The sequence below is a fragment of the Sturnira hondurensis genome, unplaced genomic scaffold (assembly GCF_014824575.4).
Source record: "Sturnira hondurensis isolate 20B ecotype Veracruz unplaced genomic scaffold, ASM1482457v3 Scaffold0021354, whole genome shotgun sequence".
Taxonomy (NCBI): Eukaryota; Metazoa; Chordata; class Mammalia; order Chiroptera; family Phyllostomidae; genus Sturnira; species Sturnira hondurensis.
The window spans coordinates 18,252,938-18,278,656 of record NW_028093985.1 but is presented as its reverse complement, the minus strand read 5'-3'; the positions used below and the strand labels follow the sequence as shown (position 1 = coordinate 18,278,656).

Sequence of the window (25,719 nt, the reverse complement as noted above, 5' to 3'; positions counted from 1 at the left end):
CGACCATGTATTTATTTATTTCTGTATCAGGTGCTCTCTCTCATCTAGGTTCTCAGTGTTTATTCAGGAATGGGCACACAAGACAGCAATTTTTACTTGGGTACATGTGTGCCTGTGCCTGCATGTATGTGTATGTATGTGTAAAAGACATGGTCACATCTCACAGTATAGTTAAAGATTAACTTTGTAGGAAGCATGTTGCTCTAGGAATTGAAACGAAGAAGCTCCATTTGGATCAAATGTGAGCAGATGAGATGATGTGAGCAGATGTTCAGTAGAGAACAGTGATTGTAAACAATAACCACAAAAGAGAAGCAAGTAAGAAGTAGGTCTTACTTGAATAATCCTAGACAAAAAAGAGATAGAAGGAGAAGTAAAACATTCCCTGTGCTTTAACAGAGAAATCTGGAGACACAGTACAGGGTGGGAAGAAATAAGGCCTTGAGCAAGCAAGACTTTGATGGCAAGGACCACTAACCACATGAAAGGAGGAATTCACCGTAATGATATGAGAGTTTAATCCAGAAGACAGAGAGGTAATTTCGGAGTCCAAGAACATTAGGTCTCCAAACACCAGAAGACATCAGTAACTCATGCTAATAAAAGAAGAAGCAACTACCAAGAATTTGGTAAACCAAAATGTCCATGATACGGGAAAAAATTTTATGCATTTGAATCACTGGTAGCAAGGAGAAGCATTCTAGTGTTCTTAGTGAAACCACAGGTGACACCTTGTGTGACAGTGGTGAAACTTGAGCTAAAGTAAATGAACATGAAACCACACTAACAGTTTTTCTAAATGGGACATTGTTTGAAAATTTACTTGGGGCATCTATCTCCTGGCTAAAGTTTGGACAATGAGATGGAAAAAATCATCCATGAAGAAGGCTGGAGAGATCGGAAGTAGGAGGCAGGTTTTGATCTTTACTGACAGTATTTTTCCCTCTTCTATCTTTGGGTGGTGGTAAACAAGACAGGGCAATAATAAAAATAGCTTAGTTTTGGAGACTTGGCCAAAAGCTAAATCACTATCATATTTAAAATAATTAAAGTGACAGTTATTCTTTTACTTGTACACTACATCTTTGTTTATTATTTTGCTAGATAAAGCCTCTTGGCATTAAACTGCAGGCAAAGCTGTTAACAGAGAAATGCAAATTCATACCCTAGACCTAATTTTTTAATATAGTTTCCTCTTTGATCTACTGCATCTCTGAATTTAATTATGAGGTCTAACTTGATGCCCTGCCGTTGTATCTTTTGCTCTCTTGCTCTTTTTTGTATTTTGTCATAAAGAAGAATTTTCTGTTTCTTTTAAAGCAAGCTCATTTTTCGCTAGTCCATTGAAAGGTGTCACCTTCTACTTCATGTTGCTCCTTGGGTCCTTTTATTCTTTGTCTCCCGAACTGACACAATTACTGTCTCTACATTCTGCAAATATAACCTGCAGAGTGGGTTTCCTAGGAATACAATTCTCAAAAGTGCCAGACATAAGAATGACTCTAAAGCCATTTGATGAGTTCTCTGTTACATCTCCTCATTTGCTTCCTGCCCAAAGAGATTTTTGATTTCTGCCTGGAACATTCTTATCAGCTTAAAGGTATGCAGCATCATTATGTTATGAATATTTTTTGTGGCAGCAAGTGCACTAACCTTGAATGAAGCAGTTGCTAATCATGTTGCACTAAGCAAATAAAAGTCAGAACCGACCTAATCTTGCTTGCCTAATATCAGTTTCTGCAGACTTCAAGTGTAATGTTCTAATCACTGGCGCAAAACAGCCAATTAATTGGCTTTCCCTACGTGTTTTTACTGGCCAAGATGCATGGGGGAGCAGTGCGTTCGGTTATAATCATGTTCCACAAAGATGGGAAATGTTCCTTTGAGCTTCCAATCATTAGGCCAGCTGAAGTGAAGACAAGCCCATTGACAAGTGAGAATGGCAATAATTTATTTTCTATTGATGGGTTGTGACAAATCATGTCGAAGCAGTGGCTGCATACTGTGGGGCTCCGCTAAGGAAGACTGTGATGGGCAAAGATGAAACCCTTCACAGCTCATTTAGCCCAAATGTAGCCACCTGGGTGGCGAATCGGTTCAACATACCAGCCCCGGCATTCCAGCACAAAATTAGATCGCTAACAGGCAGGCCATATAGGGGCTCCTATGAGGCATTAATCAACAGGGCTGAGCTGTCAAAATGCAGAGTCTGGAATTAAAAAACACCAAAAGGATAAAACTGTGGCAATGCTGTCAAAAAAATCAAGAATGTGATTCCTACGATAGGATTCTAACTACCATTAAAAACGCCTAGGAGAACAATGCACTAAAAAGGGGTAAAGAAAGGCATTAACCCTGTGGAAAACTTCCCTAAGATTTTTACAAATGTTAATTAGTAAAGCAGCATGAAGATTTATGTAAGCATGAACATACGCTCTTTCAGCTTATTACTGACAGGTCAGGTTGCATATAAGTCCTTCTTACCTCTCTACAGCACAGTTCATCTCTTATTTAAATTCCTTTTCTACCCGAACCCACTGGTATGCAGAGCATTTGATGTCTCATGCTGCTTCTGAATATAGACACTTCAAACTCTGCAGAATTCTCGGGCTAGCACAGCTAATTTTCTGAACACTTTTTTTTGGTAGAAGAGAGATTCCTTGCATCTGGAGGTGTGAACTCTTCCTGTGTGTGTGGTTGTGTGTGTGTATGAGAGAGAAATATTAAATTTTATCAATATCTTTTTAGGAGCCCATTATCTGTTTTCATGTTAGAAAAAGTATTCGGTGCCATAAACAAATTCAAACAACCAGACTCTCTGAAACTAACTAAATTTTCACTGCTTAAAAAACACTTGCAAAAGTCCTATTGCATAAAAACATGGAGTCTAAATCTTGAAGAATTGCTTACCAAGCCCCACGGGAGCATCTCTCAAAGTGTGGTCTATTGACCACACACGTTAGAATGATCTAGAGTGCTCATGGAAAATGCGCATGCAGAGACCGACTGCAGAAAAATCCTAGATGGGCCTGAGAATTGAAATTTTAACGAGATACCCAGGGTAGTTCTGAATGTACAGTGAAACTGGAAGACACATTTCTTATATGAATAAGCTCTAATCCATTTTCAAGTATAATACAAACTCTTGCTTCTTTCCACTGCAAACACATCTCCCCCTTGGACAACCTGTATTCCCTTTGTTGGTAAACTCTCTAATATTTTTACATGTCCATACCTTTGATCATTTTATGCCCTTCATATGCCCAAGCCCCATCTTTCCCATCCTCTGGGAGTCCATCAAATGCTTCATCCTAACATGATACCTTCTCCATTACTCCTATCTAGATGTGAATACTCGGGCCTCCCTGCTCTCCTAGCCATTTGTTTGTACCTTTTGTAGCATTACCACCTCTGTCTTTTATTCCAGTTACCTGTACATGTGCTTCATCTCTCAGTTACTATATGCTTATACCTCATTCATTTGAACTCATGACCTCATGGCTTATGTATACTAGATGTCTCTCAAATTGAACTATTGAATAGTAGGTATTAATTCAAATCCAGGCTTTCTACCTTTAAGTCATCCACAGAGATAAGTGTTCTCTCTCACTGTGCACTTGGAATTCTCATTAGAATCTTTAGTGGGTTCCCCACAGCAAAAATACCTGAGGGCTGTTATTTTGTTGGTTGGTTGATTTTACTTTACTGCCGTTTGTCCAAGGAATGTTATTCTCCTTTAGATTTTCTAAATTACCTTTAATGATATTTTCTTTGAAAGAATATTTGTTAATATTTTAAGTCCTTAGCTGAAACAGATATATGAAGTATATTAATTATGCTGGAAAATAAATTACATTATAGTATGCTACTATAAGCCATTTGTTTTGTATTTCAGATGTTCATTTTATAAAAATAGGAACTACACGGCCTTAAATATTTATAGCTGTGTACAATAATTAACTAGCAGTTGAATGGCTATGGCTGTTTATGCCTAAATTGATTTAAGCTAATATCATAGACCATAATATAGCAGAAAATATAGGAGCTATGGTCTGGATTTCCATGAGCTAAGGAGTAAATTCAGGCTGACTATAAGCTGAAGATGTGTTATTGGGGTTTTTTTTAGCATCCCTATATTCTTTTTTTTTAATATTTTACTTATTTATCTTTAGAGGGGAAGGAAAGGAGAGAGAGAGAAATATCAATGTATGGTTGCCTCTCATTCGTCCCCTCCTGGGAACGGGGAACTGGCCTGCAACCCAGGCATGTGCCCTGACTGGGAATCGAACCGCGATCACGTGATTCGCAGGCCCTTGCTCAATCCACTGAGCTATGCCAGCCAGGGCAGCATCCCTGTATTCTTGAAAGTAGTATGTCTAATAAATCCATGTTGTAATTTGTTTCTAAGACCCCCTTTTACTTTGATACTGCTGCACGTGTAGGCACCACAAAAACAGGGAAAGAATGTTTGCAGGATACTTGAGAATATTGTGCTTGAAAAAATGAAATACTTCAAGCCAGTGTGAACCAAACCTGTTCTAGTCATAATAACGGCTCTTTATCTACCTCATTCTTTAATTACAGACACTCTAGATGAGGAGCAAGAGTTGAGGAGATACCTCTCACTTTCCTTCAGGGCCAAAGATAACTAGGGCAGACTAGAGCCAGGGTGGAGCTGCTTGGGAAAGTTCTAAAGGTCTGGGAAAGCATGCTGTTAAAAAGAAGATGATATGTAAGCTTTCTTCTCTCTGACACCTTGGGTTCTTTTCAGACTGATATAAAAAGTGCTTTCTGGGACCACACATTCCATAAAGTTTCTATCACAGCTTAGTAGTCATCTAGTGGGTTTTGCTTCAACTCAGTTGATAATTACAATAAAACAGAGAATGATATTGCAATTTTATTTGTATTAGAGTTCTTGGCCATGGGCACCTAGGGAGCCCCTGGATATAACTAAAACCGAGTTAGGAGAAAAGAACATTGCTGATTCAATTTCTGAATTGGAGAGTAAAACAAACATAATAATCTCTGAAATACAAACATAAAATCACTTCAAAATAAATAACTACCTTTCAAATGATACTGCCTTCGAGATATGCCCTCCACTTCTCCAACCAAAAAAGAACAGCAATATGGTATTTTCTAAAATAGAGCCAGTTTGATCCTCTGCTAATTCTTCCATTTCACTCCTTTAAGACTCTTTGCACAAACATCACATGTCACGTGGGAACACAAGGAGTGAAAGCTGAGTCCACAAAGGGTTGCCGAGACTCCACTGAGGGAGTACGATAGATAAGCACTGACGAAGGGAGAGAGATGAGAATCCATCAGGCTCTTGGGCTGAGTTTCGGGAAGCCTTTGACCCATGAGAAATACTGGGACATTGGACAAAAAGTTCTTAACATTGACTTCATGATAGTCAGGATACAAGAATTAGAAGAACTCAAAGAAGATAAGAAAAGTCAAACTATTTCAGGCAGGCTTCTTTGAAGAAGCCACAGAACGCAAACAAGAGGCAGTTTTGCAGAAGGTTTCCTTTCTGCTCTATCAGCACAAAGAAATCAACCTATTTGTGAAAGTGGGAAAAAAGAATATTATAATCAAAAGACATATGAAGAATGTACATCTGAAGAATACCACAGAAAAAATATCCCAGTCTTAATAAAATTACAGACAACATGACCTTTTGAAAATAATCAAAAGAGAGTTTAAAAATGATACAATAAAATAATAGAAGATTAATGTTGAGCTGGAAAACTCAGAAAAGAAATGAAGGAGAAACTAGAAATCATTATAGAAATGAAAGCCCCACTGAAAGCAAAAGAATTAAAATCTTATTCCTGGAAACATAGCCATGGAGGTCAGAATTAAGAAATAAAAACAAACCAAATTAGGAAAAAAGACAATGTAAAAATATTATATAGGTGATAGATAAGGCAGAAAGACAAGGGAGAACAATAAAAAATTACTATTTTTAAAGAAAATAGCAAAGCAAATGGAACAGAAAATTAATACATAGGAAAAATTTCCTTAAGAAAGATTTAATCTGTATGTTGCAAGGGCCCTTTATATTTGACACAAAGTGAATACAAAATAATGAACACCAAAACATATGGTAGTATAATTTCTGGTTTTTAAGGATAAAATTATATGGGAATACCAGTGGAAAAGTAAGTTATATAAAAGGAGAAAATAATATGTGTCTTAAATTTCTTCAAAGTAGCACAAGGTCAGAGAAAAGCAGGCCATGCTGTATGTTTTACAGGTCATGAAAATATGATCTAAGAATGTTATTCAAAGACAAGTTACTTTTCAAATATGAAGACAATATTCTCAAGCAGGTAAGAGTTTAGGGATTATAGCACCCATGATGATTATTATAAGCAAGAGATGAATCAAAGTAAAACACTATATAAGAATATTTAAGATTAAACAGTCATGAGAATCTTGTTATAAATTTTATAACTCTTGAGAGTGCAGAAAGGATTCTGTGCACACAGCACACGCAGGGACCACCGAGGGGTGGAAGGAAAGGGAAGGGGCGCCTGAGAACATGGCTGTGTTAGTGTAGCTTTACGTCCAGCTGTTGGAGGCACTGACTTAAGCTATGTTTAGTTCTTTCACGGTATTTTGTGCCTATAGTTAAATAAAATTTTTAGGAATTCCAGCAACTCAGTGAAGAAAGGTTTCTTGGAAGTCCAATAGTTTTCTTTCATTTTTTTCCCTTTGATTTGTTATTTACTGTTAACGTTAACAGTTGTAGAATTATTTAATAAGAAATATTTTATTTCTTGTTTTTGTACAGATACTTATGCCTGGTAAGACACTCCCCAAATATTAAAGTTATTTCTAGATGGTGAGAGGTCTAGTAACTATTACCTGCCCTCTGGAGATATAAGCATATACATAATTTTATAAAGTTTAAATATCCAGAAAAAGATATGAAATAAATACTGAGAAAACTGGAGCATCTTTCTGACATTTCCTTTTGTATATTATTTCTTTTTATTTCTTCCTAAAAAGGGGTGGGGGGTGAAAACCAATCACAGTAGCACAATGTTAATCTTTGTAGGAATACAAAGGAAGCCTAAGAGCCCTGGCTGGTGTGGCTCAGTGGACTGAGTGCTGCCCTGAATGTGAACCGAAAGGCCACCATGCAATGATGTTTCTCTCCCTCTCTTTTTCCCTCCCTGCCCCTCTCTCTAAAAATAAATAAGTAAAATATTTTTTAAAAGCAAAGGAAGCTAAAGAAAGTTGTTTTTCCATAAAAAACTTACAATTTAATTTGATGGTCTTTAGTTTTTTGCATTGAGATGCTAACTTTGTGTAACAGAAAAAGATTTGCAAAAAATGAAATTGTGATATCTTGGGAAAGCTCTCTTATTCCCTGTCCAAGCAAACTGGTAATGTTTTTGGGGGGGAATTAATCAAGGTATAAAGCAACATCTTGAGATGAGTGTAAATGTCTATTTACACTCTTTATTTTACCTTGAGAATACATTTTAGTGTATGTCTCAAGTCATTATTTCAGTTTAAAGGAGATCCTTGACTGAATTGGCAATTATCAAGGAAGTAGAGATTTGTCATATTTGCATAATTCACATTGCCCCAATAACATAAGTGAATGATTTGATTCACATACTGTGGCCTAGATTTTGTAAAACAATTTGTTAATATTGTAAAAATACTTTTAAGATGAATCCATTAAGTTGTTCACAGATTAGCTAGTTATCCAAATGTTTTGTTTATAATTAGGCAGTTTGATCTTTTTTTCCCTGAATATACTGTCATGTCTGTGGGATTCTGATTGCATAGTTCAAGGGGGTTCACTCTGTTTTTTATCATTTTCATGATAGAGCTAAAATTATGAAGATTATGATAGTTCATGACTGTCAAAGCTCCCAGGATGCCATGTTACTTCTTAAAATGTATTTTAAAAGACGGGATGATGGAAGGAATCAGTAGTTACCCAGATTTACTTGCGTAAAATACATGGGAAAGAGATGAGGAACTGTGTTTAATATGATGGATAACTTAGTACTTGCACAAATCAGATACAGAAGCATCTGTTAAATGGGCAGGCTTCCACTTCATTCGTGATCTAGTTTAAGTTTTTTAGAGTAAATTTAAACATCTGATCACTCTCTATATGTCTTTACCCAGTGTATGTCTTCAGTTGAATTTCAGAATTCAAAATGCTTTCTTAAAATCATGAATTTTTATCTATTAAAATGAATCATATGTGATATAATCACAAAGATGATCATTCACAGTGAGTACTATTACTATGTCTTAAGTGGATAATAACAAATTGCTCACTGTAGCTGCTTTTACAACTTTTAGTTTTGTATATTATTTTGTCCTCCAAGGTAAAATGACAGAGTGAGCATATTGCATAAAAACCAAGATCATCACTCTTTCACTGCCTATCATCCTGTTTATGCTTAACCAAGCATTTATTTATTAGTTCTTAATGGTAAGGGCTACAAGGTTACTACACCTGAGAGAAAAATCTGTAAGACAGGCTTTTTAATTAATCACTAGGAGGGTTCAGGAAGGTCTCGCAGTTTCCGTAAACTGAAGCATTTATGCACCCTGTTCCAAGTGTTGATCATAAGACTATACTTTGAGGGATCATTTCTATAGTTCATTACCAAGTGTTGATCATGAAAACAGCAGGTGTGCTTTACTTCTCTAAGTTTCTCTACTCCCACTAGGGATAATGAATCCTTTACACGTTTCTCTGTGTGTGTACATAGATAGCATGGCTGAAACTAGGGCCCTTTTTGCCTGAGGACGGAGACAGTTCTAAGGAAACAGAACAGTAGAACCAGTATTTTAGAAATGATACTAAAACGCCACCCAATGTGCTCTGAATTCAGGATCACCACCTCAGGACAAAAGACCCTGAGACGGAGTAATCAAGAGCAACAGACCCCAATAGTCAGGAGTTACCCTACCCAGCACCATCTGCAGCCAGTCAGGTCAGCTGGAGCGTTGTTCCATTTGGTTCATTTACTAAGTTTACAAACAAAAACTGCAGTATGATTTGCAGCAGTACTTCAGGTAAACTCGTAACTTAATTGCCAGTTGTGTCCTGGGTCACTGGGTGCAATAGGGATAGATAAAGTGACAACAAGTCTCGCCATAGTTATAAGTCTATTTGGGAACCAACACTTTTCTCTCCAGTCCTTGGTATCTGCTTTGGCATTTCCTTGTGCAGAAGCCTCTGTGGACAGAAGCAAAAAGTGTTGCAGATTTAATAGCCTGTTTCTTCTGTCTCTAGCTAAGTCCCTGACAGTGGCAGAGGTTACCACACTGCTGGCATAATTTATCTCTTAAACACAGTAAAGTTTATTTCTTAAGCCCAGCATGTATAAATAGTGCACAGAGACGTGCCCTCCCTCTGCCTGTGTGCAGGTGCCTCAAATGTGGCCAGGACATCTAATTCTCCACACACTCTCCTGTCATGTTTCTCTTCTTCCTCTCCTCCATCTCTCCCCATTTCTACAATCCTTACTTTCACATATTAGTTGCAAGAAATGCCACAAACAGTAGATTGTCACTGTTGAGAATCTATGTAGGTGCTTAGCACACTCCTGGTAATGCTAAGAGCAAGGCTTTGGGCACAAGGCCCTACTGCATTTCATTAGAAAAAGGCATCTTCCTCTTTCGTGGCTGCAGCTTCCTGGCCTGGTCTGTACAGCCCTGGAACCTCTGAGTCACCTCAGAGCCTCAAGCACTTGCCCTCTCCACTTCAACCAAATAAACTCCACTTTTAAATTTTTTTATTTATTTATTTTTAGAGAAAAGAGAAAGAGAGGGAGAGAAACATCAATGTGTGGTTGCATGTCACATGTCCCCAACTGGGGACCTGCCTGCAACCCAGGCATGTGCCCTGACCAGGAATTGAATCAGTGACCCTCTGGTTTGCAGGCTGGCACTCAATCCACTGAGCCTTGCTGGCCAGGGCACAATTCCCCTTTTTATGGTTTATATAGCATGCTTTGACAAATACTTTTTATGCAGATGCTCAATAAAAAAACTATCAGCTTAATAAAAAGAACTCTCTAAAATTCAAAGACCTTATTCACTTAAAGTCTTTTTGTATGTGTTTAAATTCTACATTTCTGGGGAAATAGCAGCTCTGAAGAGCAATGGAAGTGTGGTCTGTAAGTGGGGAATATAGCTGGGGAGAAAAATCAAGAAGAGGAGCTTCTATACAAGGGAACACAAAGACAAGGAATTAGAGTAGGGGATACTAATTGTACTAGTATGGGAACTTTTTTCTTTATGGGTTCGTTTAGTTTGGTAAGTGTTAGAAGGAGAGGTGTAACTTTATCCAGTTTGCAAACCGGTGGTCATGAGTTCAAGCACTGGTTCGGTTTTGCCTGGACTGCTGCATCCTGGCAGAGCAGACTGTGGCAGCTTGAAAGCAACCCTCCAGCAAAGAGGCAGGGGCTGGCCACTGGTGTTCAGGATGCGAGGCACGTGGGCACACTTCCAACAGCATCTGACACCCTTGTCGTTGAGTTTATCCACCAGTGAAACCACTACATTGTAATGCAGCCACATCCTGTCGAAGAAGAAAAGGCTTGAAGAAGAGAGCTATGCATTGATGACTATGCCTGGTAACTAAATTAGTCTAAGGTGTTAAAAATAATGGTCAGACCTTTAACGGTTAATTTTATACAACTTTGTGTTACATGTGACTATAGTACATGCATGCCTTCATTGTTGATTCTCAAATATTTCAAATTGGATGAAATTTTTTAAATTTTGGTAGTATATTTTATGTTCTAGCTTGATAATATAAAGTCATCAGTTTAAAATATATATTAGATTTTTTTAGATTTTTTAATAGGAATCACTGGTGATATTTATATATTCATTTGTTTATGCTTTATCTTGTTTGGAAGAGGATTTAAGGTGATAGTTTTATTTACGCTCCAGATTATAATCCAGATCCCTTCATAGGGAAAAGAAATCAAACTGGAATTTAGAAAATCAGTTGAAAGTAACTGGATTTAATCAACACAGAGAAGAAATATTATTGATTTATGCTCAGACAGAAATGGGTATAAATTTTATCTCTGCTGTTTTGCCCTGTGAATTTGAATCATTTCATCTCTCAGAATTTTTTAAATATATTTTATTGATCATGTTATTACAGTTGTTCCATTTCCCCCCATTCATTCCTCTCCACCCTACACACCCCCTCCCTCCCACATCGCCCCCTTTAGTTCATGTCCATGTGTCATAAGTTCTTTAGCTTCTACCTTTCCCATACTATTCTTGCCCTCCTCCTGTCTATTTTCTATCTACCGTCTATACTACTTATTCTCTGTATCTTTTCCCCCCTCTCCTCCCACTCCCCTATTGCTAACCCTCCATGTGATCTCCATTTCTGTGGTTCTGTTCCTGTTCTAGTTTTTTGCTGAGTTTGTTTTTATTTTAGGTGTGGTTGTTAGTAATTGTGAGTTTGCTGTCATTTTAATATACATGTTTTTTTATCTTCTTTTTCTTAGATAAGTCCCTTAAACATTTCATAAAATAAGGGCTTGGTGATGATGAACTCCTTCAACTTGACCTTATCTGAGAAGCACTTTATCTGTCCTTCCATTCTAGCATTTTTATCCCTAATCTAGAAGATGTGATGAGACCCCACTGAGCTATGCTGAAGGGTTGGTGGACTGAAGTACAGGCAGTACCCCAGTGCCTGGCATATGATACACACTTAGCTACGCTTAGCCTAGACCCAATTGAATATATGGCAAAAGTTAGAAAGCAGATTGATTAAATGTTACATTTTGTCATGTATACATTAAATATGAATGAGTTGAGAGTTGCTGATAGCTGAAGTAACAAGTAAAGATTTTGTAGAAATCCATAAGGGTCTAGCTACAAGGGGAGGATTAAGAGAGTGTGGTACTTAGGGCACTGAGGCTGCTGTAACAATCTACCACAAACCAGGTGGCCCATAAACATCACTTATTTCTCAGAGCTCTGAAGGATGAGAAGTCCAAGATCATGGCACCAACAAATCTGGTGTCTGGTGAAAACCAGCTTCCTGGTTCATAGACAGGTGTTTTCTCACTGTGTCCTCACATGGAAGATGGGACCAGAGAGTTCTCTGGGGTTTCTTTTTTAAAGATAGCAATCCCACTCCCGAGGGCTCTGTCTTTATAAGCTGCTTCCCCAAGTTCCCACCTCCAATGCGCTCACATCCGGGATTATGTTTAGGCATACGAATTTTGGGGCCATGCAAACCTCCAGTCTTTAGCACACAGGGATAAGATGGAACCTTGCTAGGTAAAAGAACCAGAGCAGAAACAAAGGCGTAAAGGAGTCATGGCGAGGCAGGAGGCAGTAAGGCCAATCAGCCCCGGGTTATCTGGCCATGGTCTGGCAGTGACTGAGGGACGATAGCAGGACACTGGTTTGGCCACTGACTGTTCACTTCACTTTGAAGTTCTAGGACTTGAGGTAACAAGATGTCTGAGACTATGTACCCCACACAGCTGGAGATGAGTTCAGACATTCTAAAGTGGCCACAGATTTGGAGGTCACCTATTCTTCCTTTAAGTGTTCTGAACTCTTTATGCAGTAGATTGCTTGTCTCCACTTTGTTTAGTGTTTCTTTCTCTTGAGTTTTGTCCTGCCTTTTCATGGACTGTGTTTCTTCATCTCTTCATTTTGGCTATCTCCCTGTGTTTGTTTCTATGTATTAGGTAGATGTTGTAGGTCTTCCAAGCTTGGCAGAGTGAGCTTATATAGCAAGTGTTCTGTGGGGCCCACTGGTACCATCTCCCTGGTCACCTGAGCCAGGTGTCCCAGGGGTGTCCCCGGTGTGGGTTGTCCATGCCCTCCTGTGGTAGTCAGGCTCTGATTGCTGTTGGTCCATCAGTGGGCAGGAGGGGCCCTTGGGCTCACTGGCCGTCTGACACTAGTGGCTCTGCTGTTTCTTGGGGGCTGATGCTGACTCCACAGAGCAGGAGTCACTGTAGCCAAGTCTGCCCTTTGGCTGTCATTTGTGGAACTGACTTGTACTCTGATGCGACCTCAGGTCAGCAAATGGGCATATTGGGTCTGGAGCCTCTTGGTAAGGACTCTGTTTCAAGCCAAGATCAGCCTCCGCTTATACTGGCCTTGGAACCACTAGGTAGGAGCTACAAAGTGAAATGCAGTTTGTTTCTGCTTGTTCTGGGCTTAGAGGTGCTTGGGAGAGGCTATTCTGTATCCAAGACTGGCTGCCACTTGTCCTGGGCTTGTGGCCTTATAGTTGAAGCTATGTTCCAGGCCAGGAGTGGCTGTCATTTATGCCAGGCTTCTCCAAATCTTCTTCTAACTTCATTTAACTCCTTCACGTAACTCCTGGGAGTTAAAATGAAGTTGAGACTCATCTCCACTTGTGCTTGGCTTGAGGCCTCTTAGTGAGAGCTACAAGTCATGAAGAGGAAAGTTGCGCTTGTTTGGCATTTGTGAACCTTTGAGAGATTTTAGGAACACCAGCAGCATGAGCCAGGGAGGGCTGCTTGTGTGGAGAAGTTGCTTCAGGCAAGAGAGTTTGGTGGGACGGGTTCTCAGGTGGTCACGAGGGTGGGGCAAAAGATGTTAGCCAGGTTAAGGGAGGGCACAGATTTGGCTCCCGCTGCACTGCACAAGCTAGATGAACGCAGAGCACAAGGAATGAACAATGGTGCATGCCTGTGCTCCCGCCCCCAAAGAGAGTTGTCCTTGTCCCTCCAGCCCTTGCCCTGAAGTAGGTCAATTTAGTTCCTCCATGTATGTCCCTGGGGCTTTATTAGCTGCTGCTCCTGTACTGGAACTTAGAGTGTGTAAGTGTGTGTGGGCCTTTTAAGAAGAGCATCTCGGTCTCTTATAGCTCTCATGTTTCTAGGATGCACTCCCTCTGGTTTTCACAGCCAGATGTTCTGAGGGCTACTCTCCCACACTGGTGCCCCAGGCTGGGCAGCCCGGTGCAAGGCTGTGACCCCTGGCTCCTCAGGAGGGACCTCTGCAGCTGAAATATCCTTCCCAATTCTTAACCACCACACTGCTGATGTGTGGCCTGACCTTCTGTGGCTCTGCCCCTCCTGCCAGCCTCAAGAGGGCTTCTTCTTTATGACCTTAGTTATTAAATTCTGGTTCAGCTAGTCTTTCAGGTAGTTCTCATTGGTGGTTGTTCTATAATTTAGTCATAATTTTGATGTGATGGAGGGAGAAGGTGAGAATAATATACCTACACCACCATCTTGACCAAAAGTTCTGTATGTGTTACACTTTTATACAATTGGCAGGGCAGTAGATTTGTTCATAGCACGTCAGTACAAACACATGAGCAATGCTTTGCACTAGGACATTATTTATTGATGACCATGAAGTCACTTGGTGATTTTTCATCTCCGTTATAATTCTTTGAAGCGCTGTTGTGTGTATGCGGTCCGCTGTTGACAGAAATGTCCGAAATGTTGTTATATGGTACCTGACTGTGTATGAGCTCTTAGATGAGTGCCTGGCATATTTTAAGTCTGACATAAGTGTTTGCTAGTGAATAAGTACATAATACAAAGACTTGAAAGAGTAGTATGCATAATGACTGAGCATGCAAGTAGAGGCAGACTGTCTGGGTTTGAACCCCAGCTCTGCAGTTTACTAGTTATGTGACTTTGGACCAATTACTTAACCTTTCTGGGCCTCAGCCTTCAGCTATAAAATGCGGATATACTACTATTTCATAATTGTAAAGATTGAAAGAATCACTACATATCAAGTTATTAGTAAGTACTTAATAATGAATAGCCATTATTATTATCTCTGTGGATTAGCCATGCAGCCTTCTGATCACTAGGGATCAGAGGTACCATCCCATCTTACACTTCACACAAGCAGAGCGAGGACTCTCCTGGGTCCTGGCAGCTTCTTTCACATCCTTACCTCTTCACAGTTAGGAGCAGGGTGAGAGGATCACCTTTCTCTTACCAAAGCCTGCTCAGATTTCCTAAGACCTACCCTTTTCTGGGGAGATTGTGAGTATTGGCCTCACTCTTCAGGTGTACCTCTCAAATCCTTTGGTGGGGAGCTTCCTCTTAGAGTGGAAACCATATATAACCACCTGAATTAGCGCTCATATAACATCATTTAAGCATAATAAAAATGAAGGTCATACAGTCATGAGTAGAGGAGAGGGAGAAGGAGCTTTGTTATGGTAGTTTGAGGATCATAGTCTGAAAGATCTCTTCTTTAAAAGCAGAGACACGCAGGCAGGCCCATTCTGCATCTAGAAGGCCTGGCAATACGTTGTTATGACAAAGAGTTGGGGGCTTTTCAACTCAGGGATAGTGTACCCAAGGAGAAAGAAATCTTGTTATAGGTGAATCCTAAACTCAGCTCTCTCTGCCCACAACCACCATTTATTGTACTTATGTCTCCTGTATGTATGGTGGGTAGCTCCAGCCTAATTTAATCTGTCATCAGACAAACATTCTGCCACCAGCCCGCACAAAGGTAGTTGAGAAAAATTCTTGTTGACTGGATAAAGAACTGCCTTTGTATGCCGATCATTAGGATGCATCGACTTCCAGATGTTGTGCAATCAGCAAGTGTCCATATGAAGATACTTCAAATACTCATTTTCTCAAAATAACAATCTATAAAACATAAATAGTAAATTTCTTCTTACCATAAAAGAAAATTAGATTATCAGAAACAGAGGCTATAAATCATATGTGATATGTCTGGACTTTTTATGTACCATAATAACTAATCACTTGGCTATCAGGGCACTGGGGAAATTATAATAAATTATATTTTGTGGGGTATGCACCACATGAATGAAGCCAAGAATATTATAGGATGACCTTCACCTTGGGTGATGTCATAGAAAAAATGATGCTGCCCTAATAACTTCATAGGGTTAATTAGTTTTGGAGAACACACAAGAGGCAGCGATGTCCTAGAGCTTTTTTATTTTCTTTCCCATGGGAAGTTGAACTAATAAAAATGAAAACAACATTTCAAGTAGCTAAGTAAGAAAGAAGAGTTGCGCAGAGTTAGAAGGAAATGCTTTAGTACTGTCCCTTTAGAAGGCCTAGTTCTCTTTTCTGTCAGCTGCAAATCTTGTTCTTTTTTGTGCATTTTTTTCCATCCATTTGGAAACCTTTCAAATGACCATTGTTTCCAAAACCTGCTCTGACAATGGATTTTTAAAGAATTTTCTGATGAACATGAATTCATTTAATCAGATAGGGACCTCTTCAGATAGGGAGACATTTATCTGTATAAAATTTGCAGCTTTGTTTCGTCTGGCCACTTGGGTCCCCAGTGGGGGTGGAGGTAAGGTTTCCACAGTTATGCTGATTTCAGATGAATGGGTTTGCTGGTGTCAAAGACAGGCTGGGCCCTCCACTGGCATCTGGGGTACAGGAGACTAGTTCTTCTGAATAGAGCCATTGATGATTACATTTCGGGAAATTTAATCATAGAGTAATTAGGCTTTAATTCTTACAAAAACTTACAATTAATTGAACCTTTTATACAACTTTTTGTTTGATTTAAAGTACCACGTAGGTTAGTTGTAGAAACTTAATTTAAATATGGGTTTAATTGGAATTGTTTTATGATTTTAATGAGTCTTAAAAGTCCTTTGATGAGCAGTCTGTATAATTATGGTATTTAAAATGATTGAGTAAATGCATACTTTTATAATTTACCTTTCAGGAAACTGTATTTTTATGGAGGCTATTTTTTACATGATGAATTGTTTCATTTTATGTTCAGCTTTTGTGGGAATGGTTGTTTAGTCCTGTCTCTAATCACCCAAATGTTTTCTCTTTAAAATGAAATTAAAATTTCACAGAATCAAAAGCATCAGGCAGTAGCCCAACACTATAGTTAAATGTAATCACAGACATATTTTTGTTTTTACTTTAAAGGAGACTGAATTACTGCTAAAACCTTCAACTGGGGATTCAGTTTTCCTGCATAATTAGACACAAACAAGTTACCTGAAGACAGCTCTTTTCCTATAGGAAAAAAAAAACTGATTTTAGGCAAGTGACTTGAATTCTTTAATAAAAATGAAATGCAATATTGAGTTATCAACTTTTTAATGTGATGTCAAAACAAATGAATACTTTTAATAAACAAACATTCTTAAATTAGAAAAAAAAGGAAAGCATTAGATACTTTCTTTTGAGTAGGTCCTCTTCTTACCTGTACTAAATCAGATAACTACTATTTGAAATTTTTCTGCTGATTAGAAAAAATAATGGTGTATTAAGTAAGTAATATTCAGACACATGGTTTTATTTTCCATTTTTAATGATATTATGTTCTGTCCTTCACTTTATAGTTTAGGTCAAATTATTTACATGTGGTTGAAAATCAATCAATGCAGTTTACCATATCAAAGAGTATAGGACTAAAACCATATGGTGATTGCAGTAGAGGTAGAAAAACATTTCAAAAAATCATTTTGTGATAAAAACTCTCAGCAAACTAGAAATAGAAGTGAACTTACTCAACTTGATTAAGAGCCCCTATGAAAACATACAGCTAACATCATACTCAAAGATGTCTTTTATTTAACACTTACTAAAGGTCCTAGCCAGTGCGATAAGACCAGCAGAGAAAATAAAAGGAATGGAAATAAGAAATGGAGAAGTAAAACTATCCTTATTTGCATATTGCATGATTATACAGGTAGAAAACCCTAAGGAATCCATAAAATAGCTATCAAATATATGAATAAATATAGGAAAATTGCAGGATACAAAGTCAAAATAAAAGCTGGCACTTCTATATATTAGTAACAAACAAGTAACAATAAAAATTGTTTAAAACTTCATTTAAAATAACAAAAATATTAAGGAATAAATTTAACAGAAGATATGCAAGACTTAAAACTATAAAACATTGCAAAGGATAAGTAATGGAAAATAAAGAACTAAATAAATGAGAGCTACTATTTCATGGGTTTAGGACTCAGTATTTTTATGATGATAATCTTTCCCAGATTGATCTATAAATTCCATGCAATCCCAATCAAAATCCAAGCATGATGCTTTGAGGAAACTGATGACATGATTTAAAATTTATACTAAAAGGTAAAGGACAATTTTGAAAAAGGAGGACAAAACTGAAGAAATTATATTGCCTGATTTGAATACTTACTATAAGGGTACAAATCAAAACACTGTAAAATTGGCATAAGAATAGGCATAAATCAAAATAAATTACAATAGTCCAGAAATTATCCCACACTTTCATGGTCAATTTATGTTTGAGAACTATACCAAAGTATTTCAATGGAGGAAAAAATAGTGTTCAACATATGGTACTACAACTAGATACCTGTATGGGGAAAAATGTTAGCCTTGATCTTTACCTCAGACCTTCCACAAAGATTAACTCAAGATGAATCTCAAGCTTAAGTAAGAAAACGCAAACTATTAAACATAGGAGAGAAAATCTTTGTGACACTGGGTTAGGCAAAACTTTGTTAAATAGGACATAAGAAGCACAAACTATAAAAAAAAATAAAGTTAAAATGAGCTCTCATCAAGATAAAAAAAAGCTTTTTTCAAAAGACACAATACAAAAAAGCATGCCAAGTTGAATGAAATTTTTATAGAACGTTTCTCACAAAAGGCTTGAATCAAGAATATATAATGAACTCTTACAACTTAGTAAAGAAAAGACAATTCCATTTTTAAAGAAGAGTTAAGATTTAAAGAGCACTTCACAAAAGATGTTATACAAATGGGCAATAAAAATAGGTAAAGATATTCACCATCACTAGTTACTAAGGAAATGTAAATTACAACCAGAGTGAATTACCTAAATGGCTAAAATTAACAGGACTGACAATAATAAGTGTTGTTATGGATGTGGAGTAAATGGAAATTACATACACTGCTGGTAGGAATGAAAAATAGTACAGCAACTTAGGAAAACAGTCTGACAATACTTCGCAAAGTTAAACATGCATTTATCACAGAACCCTTCAATTTAACTCTTGTGTACTTTACCCAAGTGAAGTTAAAAACAATGTCCACACAAAAATGTGGTTGCAAATGTTCAGAACAGTATTATTCAAAGCAGCCAAAAAAGAATGCAGCACAAATATCCATCAACTCTTCAGTGTATAAATAAAATGTGGTGTATCCCTACTATGAAATACTACTCAGCAATAAAAAGGAACAAAGTATTAGTAATTCAAAAACATGAATCTCAAAAATATGGTAAGTGAATACGTTGAAAACAAAAGACTAGGTACCATATGATTCCAATAAAATTCTAGAAAAAGAAAAACTATGACAAAAAGTAGATTAAATGACTGTCTAGAACTAGAATTGAGAAATGTCATTGAGAGCAAAGAGTCATGAAAAAACTTTTTAGGATGAGGAAACTCTTGCAGCTTGTTTGTGGAGTTTAAATCATTTTAATTCAATTGTACAAAATTAGCAAATCTGTTCAACTGTTCACTTAAAATTTATGAATTTCACTGTATGTAAATAACACCTCAATAAAAGGCATTTCTTTAAAAAAAGAGTTAGCCCCGGAGTTTCCCATGAATTCAAGTGGCATAATCCACCTGAGGTCTCTTATCTATCCTATATCCTTTCATCTTTGAAGATTTGTGCTAGTATTTTTAAAGGGCAATGTGATTTAGTACTTTTGTGATTATTGGGGCAATGAAGAAGTATATTCTTATTTGTTTGCCTTTATATGTACTTCTTTAACATGACTTTTCCCAGTGTTACTCACCTTGATTCTCAGTTTAATCAACCTACTATGAAACTACTGGTATTATTTACAGAAAATCAAATATTATACAGATGAATCATCTACTCACTATGAGTTAATATATTAACCAAGGTGGCACTGTTTCAATATAGTTATGCAAATCTACTTCTTCTTTTTGGCTTTCATTCACTCTCTCATGTGGTGTCTCTTATCTTGAACACTGTATTTTCTAAGCTAATACTAAATTACTAAAAAGAAAACTGAGCATTTCAAGGTCTTTGGAACAAAGCAGAGTCAGTCTATTGAAGGTAATCGTCTTAAATGAATGACTTTTATCTAACAGGTATTATCTAGATAATTATTGAGCCCTGGTTGGTGTGTCTCAGTGGGTTGAGTGCTGGCCTATGAACCAAAAAGTTGCTGGTTCAGTTCCTAGTCAGGGTACATGCCTAGGTTGCAAGCCAGGTCCCCAGTAGGGAATACACTAGAGGCAACCACACAATGATGTTTCTCTCCCTCTCTTTCTCCTTCCCTTCCCCTCTCTTTAAAAATAAGTAAATAAAATCTAAAAACAAGTAAATAAATATTGAATTATTTTCTTATTTTATATTTGCTTCCTGTTTATTATATTTTATTTTTATTATATTTAAGTGTTCGAGCATATTTATTATATTTTTTTAAAGAAAAAAATCCTCCTTGCTATTCTATGCTGAACAAATTAACTAGCACATACTAAATTAGGGATTTGCATCTTAAATATCTAAATGTATACATAGGGTTAATTATGAAAAGACATGATATGTGCTTTCAAATATGTGAAAGGCTCTTACTAACACTAGAGATAGTCTTTGTTTTGAAATTTTAAATATACAGTTTAATGACTTTGGTAAATTTTTACAATTAAGTTGATTGTATCTCCACAATCAAGATAGGGAAATTCCCTCCTCCAAAAAATTTTCTCTTGCCTCAGTGCCCTTAATAACATTTTCCCCAATTCTGGCTATATCAACAGTCACTGATTTGGTCTTGTTTAGCTGTTTCAGGGGTTATTTTTACTAACGGATATGAGTTAAAGAGATACCAGTATTTTATCAAAAACTTTCTAACAATTAAATGTGAGCTTTCATAAATTACAGAGGTCTAAATACTTGCAAATTAAAACCAATGTCTCAAAGTCTCTTCCTATTCCAGGATTCTAAGATTCTTTCTCCTGCATGCTTTGGAACAGCATGTTTTAATTAAATTTCTAGAAAAATCTTAAGTTAACTCTGAGTAACTCTTTATACTTTTGTTTCAACACTTAGCGAAAAGTCTTTATAAAATGTCTTACCACGGTGTTCTGTCTTATTTTCCTGGTGTACATTGTGCTATATTTGTTTTCTTTAATGACTGAGAATGTTGTGGTGATCTGGAAGTTACCATCATTCTCAACATGAATGTCACTGACAAAATTATCAGTGTAGATTGTGAGGGAGTTTAGGTCCTGTAATTTGCTTAATTTTTTACTGTAGCTAATTTTTTACATTATTAATTGTATTTTTATTTATCTATTTTACATGTTGTTCAAGAACAGTTTTCTGTCTTTTACTCCCATCCCAGCCCACCCCCCAGTGCTCCCCACCTGCCTCCCATTTCAAGCCCCCCTTGTTTTTGTCCATGTGTCCTTTATTCTTGTTCCTGCAACCCTTCCCCCTTTCCCCTGAAATTCCCTCCCTTCCTCCCTCCTGTCACTGTCAGCCTGTTCTCTATTTCAGTGTCTTTGATTATTTTTTTCCATTACCATTTATCTCCCCTGTAACCTCTTCCACCTCCATAAATCCCGCTCTCCTCCACAGTCACTATTTTGTTGTCCCAGTCCGGGGGTTCTTCCTTTTTTTTTTTTCTTTTTTGGCCAATCCTCCCATCCCCAAACACCTTCCCCTACCAGAGCTGTTTATCTGCTCTCTATCTACAAATCTGTCGCTATTTTCATTTTAAAAAGCAACTCCCTATTCTCAGTTTTCTTTGTTTTCATCTTATTCTTCTTCCCCCAGGGGACTCCTCTTTACACTGTCAGTCCTAATTCCATTAAAGAGGTTTGCCAATCTAAATCTGAAATGACAAACAAAAAAAAGCCAGTTTTCTCTGCTATTTGTCTCCATATTTTTCACACTTACCTTTTCTTCCCCGTATTCAGCTCTCTGCCCTTCCTATCCCCAGTCTTACCTTTATTACATGTCTGCATGGATTATTTGAACAGCCTTCTTCTTTCCAGTCTCTCCTAATTCTGATCCACCTTGTATTTCACTATTAAACTAAGCTTGAACCAATTCCGTGGTTTCATCCCTCATCTTAAGAACTTGTCGTGATTTCCTATTGCATGACCCATCAAGCCCAAACTACTTACCTAGGCTTTTAAATCCCTCCACAAATAGTTCTACTACATGACTTCAGATTCATTTGTTGCTCCATAGTCCGGCTCTTCTCTTCCCTAAAACACATGTTCGTACCCTCAGGTCTTTGCTTAGCCTGGCATTGTTGCTAAATCACTTTTTCTCTATCCAAACTGAAGGCATCCTTCAAGTACATCTTTTGCAAAAACCTCTTGAAGCTCCTGGCCATACCAACCTTTGCTCTTTTTCAATTTCTAGGGAATGGAGAACACTTAATTCTCAATAACCCCCTCTTGTTTACACATTAGCTCTATCCCTGTGCTAGACTGTGAAGTCTCCAAAGACAGAGAACAGAAAAAAAAAACCCACTTAATAAAAAAGAAAAACATAAAAATAAAATTATGAATTATCCATTATATACTTTATAAAGTCAATCCTAAGTACTAAAATCATGTAGGGAACTTTTAAAAATTAAAAATTTACTATACTTATATGCAAATAAAATAGAGACCAAAACCCCTTATCTGAAAAACTAAAATACAAAAAACTCTTCACCTGAAAATCTTCATATGTTTATAATCTTCACTTATTCCACTTAAAATGAATGCTTAGACATCAAAATTACAACTAAAATAATAGAACAACCATCACTCAGAACCATCAGAAATCAAGTTGGATGGAAGTCTGACAACTAAGAATCGAGGAAATCAATCCATCTAGACNAAAACCCCACTTAATAAAAAAGAAAAACATAAAAATAAAATTATGAATTATCCATTATATACTTTATAAAGTCGATCCTAAGTACTAAAATCATGTAGGGAACTTTTAAAAATTAAAAATTTACTATACTTATATGCAAATAAAATAGAGACCAAAATCCCTTATCTGAAAAACTAAAATACAAAAAACTCTGCACCTGAAAATCTTCATATGTTTATAATCTTCACTTATTCCACTTAAAATGAATGCTTAGACATCAAAATTACAACTAAAATAATAGAACAACCATCACTCAGAACCATCAGAAATCAAGTTGGATGGAAGTCTGACAACTAAGAATCGAGGAAATCAATCCATCTAGACTGGTAGGAGGGGCAGAGGTGCGGAATTGCTGGTCCTACTCCACATGTGGTGGATAAAAATTCAGGAGAGATGTCTCAACAGGGAGGAGTCCTAGTCCCACACCAGGCTCCCCAACCCAGGGTTCCAGTGCCAGGAAGGTAAGTCCCCATCAATTCTGGGTACAAAGACCAGTGGGAAATGTGTCAGTGGAAGAAAGTGCTGGAGTCCCAAGCAATTCCTCTTAAAGAAACCACACACAGTCTTACTCAGACTCACTCCCTCAGAGCTCCAGCATCAGAATAGCAATTGAAAGGCACCAGTGGCATACAGGGAGGAACTGAAGTGTCTGGAATCAGGCAAGAGCTGGGAGATAGCTTTCTCCCAGACAGATAGGCAGACGGAGGCCATTGTCCCTTTTTGCAGCACTTTCCCAACAGAGCCACAAAGCTGGCAGGCCAGTGACATATCTGATATTCTCTCAACCCAGCTAACATTGTTCATCCCACCCTGAAGATCCCCAGAGACTGTCCCACCCAATGTACGAGCCCACCCAAGCTCCTTTCCCATATGAATGGTTGATCTTGGCTCATGCTTCACAACTTCCTAAATCCTTTCAAACAAGTATCACCTAGCCTCAGTAAGCCTTCTGCCCCTATACCTCTTGCTAACTAGCCCTGGGTCTGGCAGTAGCAGCAGCCAACCTAGATTCACAGCTTGGCTTTACCTGGGAATCTCAATGCCAAGCACAAGTAGCAACCATATCAGATTGCTTTATAGCTCATGTGGATGACCCCAGCAGAACACAGGCAGGGGCTGACCTTGGCCTGTACCACCCAGGAAACCCTAGGGCTATGCACCAAGTAGATTTCTACAGACTACATCAGGGCACTGCCATCCTACTCCTGTACAGCTGGTCCTCCATGAAGGGCAGAGGTTGGTGGTAAGTGGTCACAGCCAGTCCTTATAGCTGATTGGCCTGGGTAAATCCTTCCCATTGACCTACCAACAGCAATCAAGGCTCAACTACAAGAGGAAGTTGTACTCAGCCCACAAAAATGTCACACCTCAAGTATACAGCTTGGGTGAGAGGGGACACTGTGCCAATGGACCCTACAGGATACCTACTACATTAAAATTGAGAATGAAATGAAAACCGGAATAGCAATAATTATATCAGGCAAAATAGACTTTAAAACAAAAATATATCACAAAAAGACAAGGAAGGACATTATACAATTATAAAGCAGCCAATCCAAGAAGATATAACAATTTGAAATATCTACACACCCAACATAGGAACACCTATGTATATAAAGCAATTATTAATGGACATAAAATAAGAAATCTACAGTAACACAATAACAGTAGAGGATTTTAATACTTACAGCCATCTACAAACTGCAGAATACACATTTTTTCAAGTGCCATGAACTTTCTCTATAGGCCACATATTAGGGCACAATGAAAGTCTCAATAAATTTTAAAAGGTTGAAATTATTTCAAGCATCTTTTCTGACCACAACAACATGAAACTAGAAATCAATTGGAAGAAAACTAGAAAAAACACAAATATATGGAGACTAAACAACATGCTACTAAACAGCCAATGTATCAAAAAGGAACTCAAACAAGAAATCAAAAACTATCGGGGAATAATTAAAAATGAAAACAAAACTTTTAAAAACTTTTGGGATATGGCAAAAGCAGCTCTAAGAGGGAAGTTCGTTGCTATGCAGGCCCACCCTAAGAACAAGAAAAATCCAAAATGAACAATCTAATGCTACACCTAAAGAAACTAGAAAAAGAATAAACAAAACCCAAAGTCAACTGAAGGAAGAAAATAACTTCAGAAAGTTAATAAATGGAATAGATATTTAAAAAGCAATAGAAAAGATCAATAAGAGTTGGTTCTCTGAAAAGATAAATAAATAAACCTTTAGCCAAACTCATCAAGGAAAAAAGAGGCCAAATAGACAAAATCATAAATGAAAAAGAAGTTGCAGCCATGGCTGGTGTAGCTCAGTGGTTGAGCGCGGGCCTGTGAACCACACGATCGCAGTTCGATTCCCAGTCAGGGTACATGCCTGGGTTGCAGGCCAGTTCCCAGCAGGGAACACGTGAGAGGCAACCATACATTGATATTTCTCTCTCTATCTCTCTCTCCCTCCCTTCCCCTCTAAGATGAATAAATAAAATCTTCAAAAAAAAAAAGAAGTTGCAACTGACACCACAGAAACACAACCCCCCCAACACTAAAGAATAATATAAACAATTATATGCCGAGAAAGTTGATAATATAAAAGAAATGGATACATTTTAGAAGTATATAACCTTCTAAGACTGAGCCAGGAAAAATACATAATCTAAGCAGACCAATATCTAGAAAACAAATTGAAGCAGTAATCAAAAACTCCCAACAAATAAAAGTCTAGGTCCAGATGGCTTCACAGGTGAATTTTACTAAATATGCAAAGAATTCTTCTTTTTTTTCTTTTCTGGGTGAAAATACTTATTTATTTTAAAAAGTTTTTTT

The 25,719-nt window shown here is 37.5% G+C and overlaps 1 protein-coding gene and 1 long non-coding RNA gene across 2 annotated transcripts in view; one reads left to right on the top strand and one right to left on the bottom strand.

The window, feature by feature from the left end:
* The window catches only part of KIAA0825 (KIAA0825 ortholog), a 391,792-nt gene that overhangs the window by 340,016 nt on the left and 26,057 nt on the right, over positions 1-25,719 (top strand). The window lies entirely within an intron of this gene.
* Positions 9,152-25,719, bottom strand: part of LOC118977511 (uncharacterized) — a 55,259-nt gene continuing 38,691 nt past the window's right edge. Inside the window, exon 4 of the long non-coding RNA XR_005064538.1 lies at positions 9,152-9,229. This is a non-coding gene — a long non-coding RNA (uncharacterized LOC118977511). The remainder of the gene's footprint in view (positions 9,230-25,719) is intronic.